The 13,593-nt window shown below is 41.5% G+C and overlaps 1 long non-coding RNA gene across 2 annotated transcripts in view; it reads right to left on the bottom strand.

Annotated features, from left to right (window-relative positions):
- Positions 1 to 9,489, bottom strand: part of LOC142599415 (uncharacterized) — a 37,535-nt gene extending 28,046 nt beyond the window's left edge. For both annotated transcript variants that reach the window (XR_012832967.1, XR_012832968.1), the window contains exon 1: positions 9,356 to 9,489. This is a non-coding gene — a long non-coding RNA (uncharacterized LOC142599415). The remainder of the gene's footprint in view (positions 1 to 9,355) is intronic.
- Positions 9,490 to 13,593: the final 4,104 nt, after the last annotated feature.

Below are 13,593 nucleotides of genomic sequence, written 5' to 3'. Positions count from 1 at the left end.
AGCGGCAGACAGAGTTGTACGGCAGAGCTATAGCCTAGCAAATGAAAATGTCCTAAGAACCTATATGCAAAGTACACGCACGAGCAATTGCATTAGTACAATCCAAATTGTACATGATGAAGAAAGTACTCCGGGTTTTTGAAGAGTAACATTTTCAATCCTTTGCCAACGCGTTGTCTACAAATATCTATCTCTATTTATTTTATGTACCTGCTATTTAGCATGGGGTGATCTGCACAAATTATCTTGGCAAGATACAAAAGAAAATAAAGGAAACAAGCTGAATAAATAATACTGATCTCCAATTAAATTTAAGATTTGCACAAAACAAAATGGCAAAGTAAGGAAGCAGAGCATAATATTTTAGCTTCAGAGCTAGAATATGGATGCATGTGAAGTGTACATTATTATTATAGAGAGTCTTGTGATCCTTCTCTGTGTTTCTCTTTGCAGCCATAAGATGAGGGGGTGATCACCAGTGGGAAATGAACAGTCACTGCAGTATCAGATTGGGCTGGAATCTGTCATACTTGGAAACCAGTGTGAATAGCGTGGTCTTACACCCAGAATAAGAAAGGAACATTAAAGTTCTGATTGGATAAAATGATCCCCAGATAAGAATAAAGCAAGACCACTCAGTTCTTGGCATGTATTTAAATGGTTTTTGACACTTCATATAGCTTAGGGTTATACATCTTAAAATTTTGCTGTTGTGTTTTTGTTTGCTGGGTTGGGGTTTTTTTTAAAAAAAAAGCTAAATTTAAAAAATAGCTGGATATTTGTGCATTGTTCAGGACTCTTTCTAAATATTCAGTGACTTATTAGTGGTAATTTACAGTAAATCCAGCCTTACAAAGCCCTGATCCTCAGGAACTCAGTCCTTTGTAATGTGTGGCTTTTGTTGTAAGTTATTCCAATGGAGGAGGCACAGCCCTTTCCAGAATGCACCGCACACAAACAAGCCCTAGCACAATTTATTTTAGGTCAAAACATTAAGTACCTTTTTACTGATACCAGATTTGAGCTAAGATAATATTTGTTAGTATAGGAAGAGGTCGTAATGGTTTAATCTAGAAAAATAATTATACTTGATTGAGGTACAGTTCTTTCAAAAGAGGTTAATGATATATTCCCTTTTTTCCCCCTCCAAAGTCACAAATTATGAAGTCAATTAATCAAAGCAGAAGTTAGGGTCACCTTGACACATACTTTCCTGTCAGCCTTGTTGATGTCAACAGATGCCAAGACTGACTGCAGACGACCAGGTGATCCCCAGGACAGATCAGAGATGAGCATTTTACTCTAAATTACCTGTGTGGTGTTGGCTATTGGAGTGATAGATTGGTCTTTGTGATCTTGTCACACAACAGACTTTCTAGTCAAGGCTAAATTTTCTCATAAGGAAATCACAGTTTTAGCCACAATGGTTGAGCACTTACCTCTTTATATGCCTTTTGTGGCCATATTGATGTGAGGCATTTGTGACCTTAGGTGCTTGAGACAAAGGGCACCATGTCCAAAGGAAGAAATTTGCAAATTTTACTTGGAAAGCTTCACCCACTCGTGTCAAAGCAAAGTTGGCATTTGGCACCAACAGGGCCATAATTTCACCTGGATTTGCCATTACTGACTTTTCCAGTGTTGTATAACCTTGATGTGTAGAAACAGTTAAAGTCAGGTTTTCTCCCCGTAACACAGGTACATATGGCAAAACACAGTTTGACCATTACTGCAATACATTTATTAACCTTTGATCACAAGCCAGGAACCCAAAGGAAGCTAGAAAGGATCCCAGCAAGTCTAGCATCTCTCCTTAGCCTAATCTTCGTATACCAACCCCCACCTAGTATCTCTCCTTAGCATTCTGAGTACACCTAGTCCACTCCTTTGGCAGAATTTCTAAGGATTTTCAGGAATACAGGATCAAGCTGTTCCCTGCAGCCTAGGGCCTTGTGCTGTGTCTCTCAGCTACTGTCATACATGAAATGATATCACAACCTTTTGAAACTTTTTCATGTCTTTTGGGAGATGCGTAGGTACTACCATAAAATGTTATAAAACTTATCTTTATTTGACAAGGACTTTGTTTTATACTGCTCATAGAAATATCTAACTGTAAAAAATGTGTGGGACTCAACTCACCCACCTTTAACTGTCTAAAATTTAGTTCCTCTCATCTAGAAGTATTTATTTCCCTCCACGGATATAAAAGGGCAGGAAACAAAGAGCAGAACAGTAGAGTTGGTGTCTTGATTTCAGGTTGGGTACCCAACCAACACCTCTTTGTTTGAAAGAGATTTCTCCAGCTGGGCAGGACTATCACAAGGTATTGTAGGTGCCTTGCCTTTTCTCATTGCCATTTTGAATTGGTGTGGTTTTTTTCACAGATTTCATTTGTAGAAAGCTTAGAAATAGAGGGCAGTTTGGGGAATATAAGACAAGGGATGATTTAACTTTCCTCATTCTGTTTTGCTTCATGAAGGGGGTGGAGGGAACGAGGGTCATTATGGAGCACAGATCATCTTTGGATTTCCACCCTTGTGCAAGAAAGAGAATTAAATGTGGCATATGGGTTCACATCCTAACTATTTGATCAGTATGGGAGAGTGGACTAAGGACAATCTTTGCTTTGTTGTCTCAGCATCTTCACGACCACTTTGGAAACCCAAGTGACAAAGTTTCATCTAGTCTGTTGTTCAAGACCTGTTTATCCCAAACCATTCATGTCTGTTTGCACAAACCAACAAAGCTGTTGCCAGCACATAAGGGCCACACATAAATTATTTTCTCCACTCCCAATATCAAGGTTGAAAAAAATAATTTCACTCTTTCTGGACAGAAAAAAAAAAATTCCATCATTCATTTAAAAAAGCTATCTGCTACAAATTACTGACTTACAGATACCCTCCACAATATCTTTCTTTACTTGGGAATGTTTTAGAAGAAGAACCAGATTTTTGAAAAAGTCTAGGGGGATAAAAAATATATAAAGCAACCTAATTTTACAGCGTCTGGGGAAATCCTCAGCCCTGAGTTGATGCCTGTCTCTGCTCTGCTGCAACTCAGATCTGTACGTGTCTCCCTGAAGCTGACATCCAACCCCATGTCTCCAAAAACGCACAGCACTGTCTGCCATGTTGACGATGTTTTATAACTGACTCGGGGATTAGGACTGATCCTCTGACGTTTTGGGTGAATGACTGAACTACTGGTTTATGCAAAGACTGGCTGTATTCCCAAGCCATCCCGCCCTGCCTCGTTCCCCCTCACTTTCTGTCCCAGCTCATAAAAAATGTGCTCTCAGAGAAACTAAACCAGTCTGGGACAAAGATGGAAAAGCCACCCAGAAAGGTGACCACAGAGTTGGCTACCAGAACTCTTCATGGACCAGCTTGCACCTCTTAGTCCCACAGCAAAACTACCAAATTACTCTAGTGGGTGAGGGAAATTCTAGTACTGGAGACATTTAATCAGTTGCATGCACTTACACATAGGTTAATAAAGGAGGATAGATGAAGAGCCAGGCTGTAAATCAATGCCAGATTTTAAGTGATATTTCTCACAGGAATATTGGCCACCCCTGCTGCTGGGATGCAAGCAGGGAGATTTGCCCTGGGTGCTCATCCAGAAGTAAATTTCACTGCTTTGGGGTGAAAGGAGGGAAGCAGAGGGGAAAGGTCCTTTCTCCTACAGTTTTGCTTTGGGGGACAACTGTGGAAAACTGTCAAAAGTGCCCTGTCAAAACATCTGAATCCTACATCCACAGCAACCAGGAATATCTAACTGTATGTATGAGAATCTCTCCCTCACTCTGTCCAGGCAAAAAATGGATTTTTTTTTTTTCCTTTGGCCTAGGAAAATGCAGGGAAGGATGGATTGTTGGCAACTAAAAATTTAGAAAACTGTGAAGCATCAGGAAGTTACGGCCTGAAACTTTCTGACTTCCTCATCATGGTCAATGATATCTGTGTGGTTTTTATCTTTTCCTCAGATTATTCAGTGTAGCACTTCCACTGACAAAGTTAATAAATGCCATGCAGGCCAGTAGACAACTTGAGGGCAAACTGCAAAACTCATCTTTTCTCATAAGTTTGCATGGGACCATTTGAGAGGTTGGTGCCTTTTTGTTGGGATGGCATTTGGCTTTGTTAGCCTCAAGCAAGGGACACTGCAAGCGTTATTAACAACCCCCGGTCACACAGATGCTTCTTAAGCAAAGGCGGTTCGTGGTTCCACTATTGCTGATTTTATGAGAAGCTTGTTAATGATTTTATTCATCATGTACTTGAAAACTCCATCTCTGTCTCCAATGCTTGTATTTCACATATACAGAGACACATGCACGCACATCAGAAAGTAGCACAAATCTAGATTTGGTAATAACAACCAAAAAGTTAATTTTGGGAGTAATCCGAGAACTTTAAGCTTAGTTTCTTCATTCACTTCATTCTACCCAACTCATCCACAGCATGTCCCTACTAACCGTAAGGGGACTGTGCCATAGGTAAAGCCGCCCGCACACTGTGCTGTCCAAGAGCAGAAGCAATCAGAACTGCACCTGCCCCCAACAGAAGTAAGGCTGACACCAGCTCCGCACACCAAAACTCACGGTATTCAACAGAGTGAAGACCTAAACACATATTAAGGCTTTATTCATAGGAAAGGGATTACTCTTCCTGTCAGCACTTCTCACCTATGGGTCTCGTCTCTTTAGCTAACGGTAGGTGAGCTTCACTCCTTAGGTGAGATGCTGAGACCTCCAAAATGTTTATTTGCTTTCTCTGATTTTTATTCCCCCAACTTCAAACTTGCTCAGTGAAAATAATGGACAGAGATCTAAAATGGAATACGTAATTGCTTGATAGCTCCTTGCTAACTCTTTAAAGTGCTGTGCAGCTGCTGATGTATGTTTGTGCTGGCATCATGGAGTGGAGCCCTGGGAATAAGGAATCTGATTTCAGAGAAACAAGAGCCAGCTTCAAAGAAGTGAGCAACTCTCCCCAGCTGATAGAACTTTTACTGAAGGAAAACAACAATGAAGTAAGAAACACACCAGCAGTATCTCCTGTTACTCTTCTGCAATCCTTTTCAAAACTTTCTTCTCGTTTATCTGATTATGCACTTCCGTTTCTAAATTCTCCCTTGTGGTGGTTTTACCTTTTCTGTTAGTTTAGGTGTCTGATTGTAGATTTCAGTGTGAGACCACATTACTTCAAAGCACATTATATTAGTTATTAAAAGGTGGGGGGAAACCTCCTGTAATGGCTAAATATCCTTGGCAGTCTCTCCAGAATGGCAAACCAATTTCAGGTCTATTAGACAACTTTTTTTTTTTTAATATAGATTAAAAGGGTATTATCCTCTAATAATTAGCTATTCCAGAGTTTTTGTTCACCTATGCTATGGTATTTAAATACTACAGCTAATGTTGTTTGGTCATTTTAGCCAGGAACGAGCTGGTTGAAACAAACACTTTGGCCACTGAAGTATGTGCTTGGCATTTCAAGAAAAGGCTGAAAAATGCAGGGTGCAAGAGGCTATGTTGAAAACTTGTGTGCTCTAAAATTTACTTTTTCAAAATAGAAGAGGAAAAGAAGCAGTCTCTGCAGAGTCCAGACCTCCTCCCATTTCACCTAATACTGGTTTGGCAGCTTACTTTAGGAAGAGTAAATCCAGATTCTTGCAGTTACAGATCTAGTCACTCCTATGGTGAAAATTCCTGGACTGAATAAAATCAATTTACCTACACCAGTTATGTCATTCCGATTTACACCAGCCAAAGAGCTGTTTACAAGCAGACCTCCCAATGGACACTATTGATGTGCGATAACATCTCTGCCTTTCACTTGTGGAAGATTTTTCTTTTTTCTCTTAACTTTCCAAGCACAACTTCCTGACACTAATAGGTTGGGATATTTCCATGGGAAGGCTCTGTGAAAGTTGTTCTTTGAGCAGGGAGAGAGCAGCACCGATTTGTTTAGTTATTCTGAGTGTATGATGGATGAAATGTCAGAAATAATTCCACAGGCTGCTGATGTCTAATCCCAGAGGATAAATGCCTGCATTTGAAATCCCACTGCAGGTTTAATTTGCCCAAATGAATCCCCATTGCAACACCTTTTGTTACTTTTGCAAACAGTAATAAAGTAATGCTGACAAATTGTAAACCAAGAGCAAAGGGACTCTGGAATTATTAAATATCACTCATAACTAAATTTAGCTGGTAAGTGTGTATTGGTAGAAAAAGCTTTACCCAGGAAATACTTTCTCTAGTCCCGATCACTTAAGACATTGAACATCTTTGGACTGCAAAAACTTTGGCGATACCTGAGGGCACAAGGACACTCAGAAGCCCAGTTGATGCTTAACTCATTCTGGTGGATATAAAGATGGTGGGATTGTTTCTCTGAATTTGAGAAGGTGAGATAGTAGCCCTGGGAGCAAGGCGAGACCCTTCTGCACTTTCACAGCAGCAAAACAATGTGTTCAGCACAAACCAGAAAACCAGGTGGTCTTCTCACTCCTAGGGCCACATTCTTCCTCAGGAATGGGAAGGAATAGGTGGCCAGAGGGATCAGCAAAAAGAGATCAGAGGAGAAAAGACTATGTAAATTCAAATGCAATTCTGATTCTGCATTTGAGACCCATTACCACAGACAGTAAATAACTATTGACTTATGTGATCTAACAGTTAGTCTTCCCTTAACTTCTGTGGCCTCCCAGAGACTAAAACCAATTATAAAACCTTGACAGTTATTTTAAAATCTACTTGTCCTTATTTATTTCTTAATAACTGAGTCCAAGGAAAGTAAGAAGGACCCAGCCCTGATTTTCAGAAATGCTCTCGGATTTTCCAAGCGTCAGTGTGCACCTATAACTCACTGGGGGGAAAAAGATAGGTTTAACCTCACCCTGCACAAAATCCACACATAGAGAATTTGGTAGCCATCCTTTTCTCTCACTGCGTTATCCGTACACGACTATTCTGTGAAGACCATTTGTGTCAGCTCGCCCCTATTGCAAGTAAGAGTACACTTACAGTGGGAAATCAGACCCTGTTGTGGACTGCCTCTTATGGAAACGGCTCCAACATTTCGTTCCTAGGGTGGTCAAATTGTGTTTCTCCTTCTTTTTATTTACCAGGGCTGAATTCTACTTGCAGTGTAAAAATGCCAATTTAAGAAGTATACAAGTATCATATAAGTTCGTAAAATTACTATTCCATCTAAGCAATATAACAGCTGCTTCCCTGGAACAGCAGTAATGTAGAAGAGTGCAAATTTTTAATTAATTTTTCTGTAGGCATGAGGCACATAGATCCTGGATAAAAAGAAAGGTGCTTCAAAAGGTCTTTGACTGGACAGAAGTTCGTACACAGGATCTGCTTGGTATTAAGAGGCAAGCGATTCTATAAAAGGGTTTGAGATCATATTCTACCCACTGTAGCTTATGGATATTTTCATTATGCATATAGATGTCTAATCCTTTTTGAATCCTACTAATCTCTTGGCCTAAGTTATACCTAGTAGCGATAAGTTACACAGGTTAATTACAGCTTTTGTTTAAAAAAGAAAGAAAGGGGGGGGGGAAGGCTTCTTTTGATTACATTTTTCCCCCTTTCTGCTTCATTAAACTTTGTTTCTTGACTGGATAAACAGAACCTGTTTTACCTTCTCAGTATGATTGATTATCTCAAATAATATCTTCTCACTCTTTTTTGTCAATTGAATAGTTCCAATCTCTTCAATTTCAATTCATATGAAAATACGTCCATTTTATACCTTTTTACAAGGCATGGTCCATGTCATGCAGGTCAACAAAAGGCGGTGAAACCATACCACTGTGCCATCCCAGTACCAGGACTTTGTGTTCACATGAAACAGTCTTTAAATATTAAAGACAGAAACAATCCTGGGAGCAGAGACTGGAACCAAAAGGAGGCCCTGAGCCCTGGAGCCATGCTCCCTTTCATCTTCGCTTGCTAGCCTGGAGAATCCTGAATCCTCCCCTTGACCACAACCGTTCCCCTAAAGGGTGGGAAATATGGGTTTGAGCTGCCTGAGGCAGAAGGGGAAATGGGACCCACGTGTCCCTCTTCCTCTGTGACTGCTCTGACAATAAGGCTATTGCATTACAAGACGAGGGGGCAGGCACTATCACTTTCTATCTCCTCTTCCCAAAGTATTTTAACAGAAAACAGTGATTGCCTTCTCAGCTCATTGGGAAACAAAGGAAAAAAAAGAATATACAACGTACATTCATAAGGTTGGTTTGCTACCAAGTGAATAGATGCTTCTGTCAGCTGTTTTGAACTATTTTGAGGCGCTGGGTCTGAAACAAAGGCTGCTAATTCAGCATTTTTGGATTGCACACCAGAAGCCATCTGCAGCAACATCAACCTTGGAGGCACTTCACTCCAGGATCACCTTGGTGTCTTCAGTGACCCCCATGCTTGCCTGTCTTACACACCTGATGGGCTGACCTGACCTGGCTCTTGGACATTCCTGCCCTCTTCACCAGGGGTAGAAGCAGTCTAGACTGCCAAAAATTTAAAAGGATGAAATTAGGTAAAATCCCACAATTCAGGAGGTTTCAAGGCAGTAGAGACAACCAAAGCTTCAAAATCAGATATGAGACTCTAGCAGGGAAATATAGACCTGGTTTTCCATTTTTATATTTTTGTTTTGATGCAATTTGGGTGCCACCAACATGGTTTTTAATCTGAGCATTTTCTGCTCACACTGGAGCCTCTGCAGTTAGTTTTGCCTGAATATATTGCACTTTATCAGGAAATAAGACATACTTGTTTCATATTTGGCATGTAGAGTTCCACTGTAACTACCTGTAATACTTCAATGCTTATTGCTGAACATTATGGCGTATGTTCTGTTGGTGCGACGGTTTCTCAGAGATACAAGTCCTATTACCTTGTTCTTTGCTGCCGATGTCATTGGCCACGACAGCAATTTCACTGAGAACATACACCAAAAGTGACAGGAACTTCTCAAACCACATCAAAACACTGGCACATCAAGCAAGGTAACACGTCTCTGGCAGTGGCTATCAACCAGTGTTTTGGATGACCCAAAGTTGTTTCCAAAACATCTCCCTCACAAGCATAACTCTACAAATTCCAAGAGAATTGGCTTTAGCTGAGTATTTATTCAGCATTGTTGAGTTTTTCTGAATTCCAATTCCCTTTTCTGATTTTATTTATGTTTTTAGTTGGACTTAGTGTGTGTTCAAAGGACTTAACTGATCTGTATCCTCACCTAGCTGGGAATACCAAGACCTAAACACAGTTTGACGTTCAGTTGGAAGAACTGCATTCTGACACCCGGGGAGTTAGATTTACCTTTGTGTCTGCTATTGATACTGCAGGCTGGGCAGGTGGGCAATGCTGGAGGCTGCAGACTGCTCCTCTTTGTCAGTCCTAAGGCATGCTGGTCTTGGGATCTGTGTAAAAATCTGTGAATCATGGTCTCGGTTGCTCTGCTTGAAAAGCAAAACAGAGGTTTGTTGTTCAGTGAAGAAGTTGTTGATCATAAGTTCAATGTTTATATACTAAACATCTCTATTGTCCCTCTTTTTTTTCCAGTTACTTTTTTCCACAAGATGGAACACCTTTCATAGCAATGACTGTCAATAGGGCACATTACAAGAAAAGATGTGAGGAAATAAGTGTTAGAGAGTTTGTTCTCGGCTTGCAGTGGTGTGTAGACTCCCACCAGCTCCTATGTCTTCAAAGTCCCTTGCAAATGCTAAATAACTATCACCCTTATCCCCACCTCACGAAGGCACATCACTTACAGCCCTATCCACAAGCAGACACGGTTTAAAATGCCTGATGGCATGGCCTGGAAGCCCAGCTACACGAAGGGTCTCACGGAATAAGCTCTGGAGAAGCTTCCTCAGGATTGGTAGCAGCAGGTGATTCTCAAGCATCTCCCTCATGCGGAGTGAAGTGCTACAAGCCACCTCAGGAGCACAGGCAGCATGTGTGCCAGAGCCAGGAGTGCGACTTGTGGAGCACTTCAATCCCATCCGTGCACTCAGATCATAACGGTTTTGTGAATAGTATGTTAAAAATGTCACTAGTGTTTTAATTTAACAAGGTCCATCACTTTCCAATGGCACCATGTCTGTGAGTTACAGCAGTAGTACTGTAACTATTATTTGCAAGGTTTACAAGCACATTGTCTTTATTTTTCTCATAATTACCCACAAATCTCAACTATCCTGGAGAACATAATCTACTGCAGAGTACTTTCTAATGGGACATGTGTGCCACAGAGGAAAATGCTGCTATAGCGTCAGAAAGCTGTGCTCTTCTGTGAAGAAGACCACGATTGCAAATTAATCTTTCGAATACCCCTGCCATAACTTACAGATCCAGCAGAGCAGATAATTCTCGTGTAGCCGACAAGTACTGCTTTAGACATCTCAACTCTGGCAACTTTTAGGGCCCCTTTCTGCTGATGACCATAAAGGGGGGATACCCAGTCGGGGGGGAACCTGTGGGCAACTTGGAGGAGGAATAGCTGCCTGCCCCTGGGCTGCTCCAGACATCCTTGGGAAGTGCTATATATCTCCAAGGGATTGGTAATGAGGCATTTCAGATCCTGTAAGAACCCATAAACTCAAAATACGCCAGTCACCCCACTAAAGGCACAGGCTAGCTTGACCCAAAAACTGGAGTCAAATTCTTTCATGTTCCGACCATGATTTATTTCATTTCTTTGCACTACAAAATGAACTAGAAAGAGATGCAAATTTCCTTCACTTTCTTTCATAATATGCACCATGTCCTACTACTCAATACAAGTGCGACATATGCTGTTAGGTGGGCCCATTAATTACGGTATCTCACTAGACCTTTAAAATGAAAGCTACTGCCTCTGGTGGTTTAGGTGGAACAGAGATATATAACCTCCTAAAATATCTGCAGTAGCCCCAAGTTAACAGCCAGTATTTTTTAATCCTTTTAGTTATATTAATACCCCATTTTTTTCTGGAATGGAGTTTGCCAATATAATTTGCAATTATTACTTTGCATAATAAATTCATCATTTTGAGCTCCTGACTCTGAAAAGCAAATCACTCTGAATATATTATCCGTGGGAAATGAATTTGTTTGTGTGTTTCACCCAGATATATACAAAATATTCCTCCTCCTGGGGTGGAAGGGAAGGGTGGGATAGATTTTAATAAGACAGAAGAAGAATCGAGACAATTTTTATAATAAAATCCTGCCTAAGCCAAGCTCTCTCAGTAACAAATCCCCTGGCAGGAGGCCTGTCAGTGGACTGTGTCCAAGACCTCAGCCTGAACGGCAGCCAGAGGCTCTGCAGAACAAGCCCAACGTGGCTTATCACCTTTCCCCTCCGACCACTCGCCCCACTCGGCCGGCTCGGGACCTTGCACCAGAACGCTTCCCCGCTCTTCCCAACAGCCTGTTAATTCCTCAGGAGATGCTTCGAAGGATGCATCCAGGTTGCCTAACCCCATCTTGTCACTTTTCCTGTGCGCAAGCCAAAAAAGCAGGAACGTTAGACCGGCTGGCAGTGGCACTGGGTTGCTAAACTGTCAGCCCCCACTTAATTCACCGCCTACCATAAACCCTATCTTGAGTTTTAGCATGTAAAGGCGTACTTAAGCCATAGCTGCTAAGAGCCTTGCACTCATCAGCTTTGCACAATGTAACGATGGATGTGGATTTTTCCTGTTTACCTCAGCCTCACAAGTTAATTTCGGTAGCTGTGCTTTCCTTTATTCTTCCCGAGGTTTAAAACTGTGCCGGCAGCTTCGTGCACATTCTTTCCCTTATTAGTTCTGTTCCCAGGCTGACATTTTTGTCTCTGCTATAATTTTCATTTAAGCTAACAACTTACTTGCTGGGCTGCTCATTTGAGTCAATAGTCATGAGGGTTTGCCGAGAACGCTAGCCAGGAGGCAATTGCTTGATGTTGTTTTGTCGCTGCTGTTGTTTCAGAAAAAGAATATAATAATAATTAGAACCAGTGAGTCAGTGCGGGTGCTCTCGTGGTCAGATATCATTTCTTTCATGTTAACATGAAACCACACGACGACTTTAACGGTGTATCGACATATTCTGCGGGTTGTATCCCGCACCGATTTGCAGGTCATGTTATTTCATTTACTTAACTGCTGTTGTGCCGAGTGAAAATTGGTGAAGAATTTGACCTTTTTAGCTCTATAAGCATTTCACAAGGAGCCTTAGAAATCCTCCCTACTTCTATTCTAATTCCTTTGCTTATTAAATGTTTGTATTCAGGCTTGTAATCTGACTTGATAAACTTACTCGTGTGTCTTTTCTTCCCATCAATACTTTGGCACAGCAAATGGGCAGATCAGAGTACAACAGTAAGATCTTGAGTTGCACACAACGTTCGAACGTCTGCCCCTGTGCAGACCGACGGCTGCATGTGAATATAGTAATCAGTAAGTGCATGAGGAAATATTTTTATTAGGCTTTTTTTTGCGAGTCACAATGGACTACAGTAGGTTTTTCTTTTTTTTTTTTTCCTTAAGAAATAAGACTGCCACTTCCATATGTGATATTAAAAAGCTACTACCCCCGTATCTTTTACTTCTGTAGTCAATGCTGAGATCTCAGCCAAGGGCACAGCCTAGGCATTTGCATGTCAAGATGAAAATAATCCATTTTGATCCTCTATAGAAAAATGTGGTAATAGTGGAAGAGGCTCAGAAAACATTACCCATCTCTCTGTGCCATGGGAGTCTTGAGGGAATAGCATTCCAGAGAGGGGTGTGATGCTGCAGTGCAGCACTGCCTGAAACGCTGGGAAGAGCACAAAGAGGAATTCAGACACAACAGAAGTTATCCTGACAAAAATTACATCTATGCTGATGGGAAGGTGGGGGGGGGGAAGAAGAAGAAAAAGACAGAAAAATAACTGCTGAAATAAAGGCTGCCTTCTGGCTTCAGCCCACCTAGTGGTAGCACTTAACTGAGATGTCTGAACTTGGGGTGTTTGAGATGTCTGAAAGAGGTGTGTTTTGACCATAGCTACTCTGTAGGGAGAGAGAAGATCCTGAGATATTTATTAATGGTAGGTGGGTTGAATTAAAACCAAGATGGATTGTGCAGATACTGAAAAGATCACTTTATATGTAGATTTGCAGCTGGGTATGCACTGTTGTGTGTGGGCATCAGATCTGTGCTTCTAAAATATGTTACGTAGCTGGAGCTGACCTGGCTGGGGAAGGTGCTGCTCAAATCAAGCACTGTCTGCCCATACACCATAATACTCTTTTTTTTTTGTCTGGAGACAGATGTGTTTCTCCCTTCAGACAGCCTTCAGACAGTGGGGAGGACCATGGTCCCCACTGACGTCCTGCAGAGCTCTTGCCTTCCAGAGCGGAGAGGCACGGCCGGCCAGCCCGAGTGGCACCATGCAGGGCTTGTCCCGGGAGCTGCTTTGGGTGGTGGATTGCGGAGAGCATCGCATGCTTTGTCTTCATCCACATCTTCACCTGTGGGTATCCTTTTTTCCTTTCTGTAGCTGGAAGAGTAACTTATCCTTCAACTAATTACCAGAGATGTTTTAT

The sequence above is a fragment of the Balearica regulorum genome, chromosome Z (assembly GCF_011004875.1).
Source record: "Balearica regulorum gibbericeps isolate bBalReg1 chromosome Z, bBalReg1.pri, whole genome shotgun sequence".
NCBI lineage: Eukaryota > Metazoa > Chordata > Aves > Gruiformes > Gruidae > Balearica > Balearica regulorum.
The sequence above is the reverse complement of the archived record's forward strand: the minus strand, read 5'-3'. Positions and strand labels throughout refer to the sequence as shown.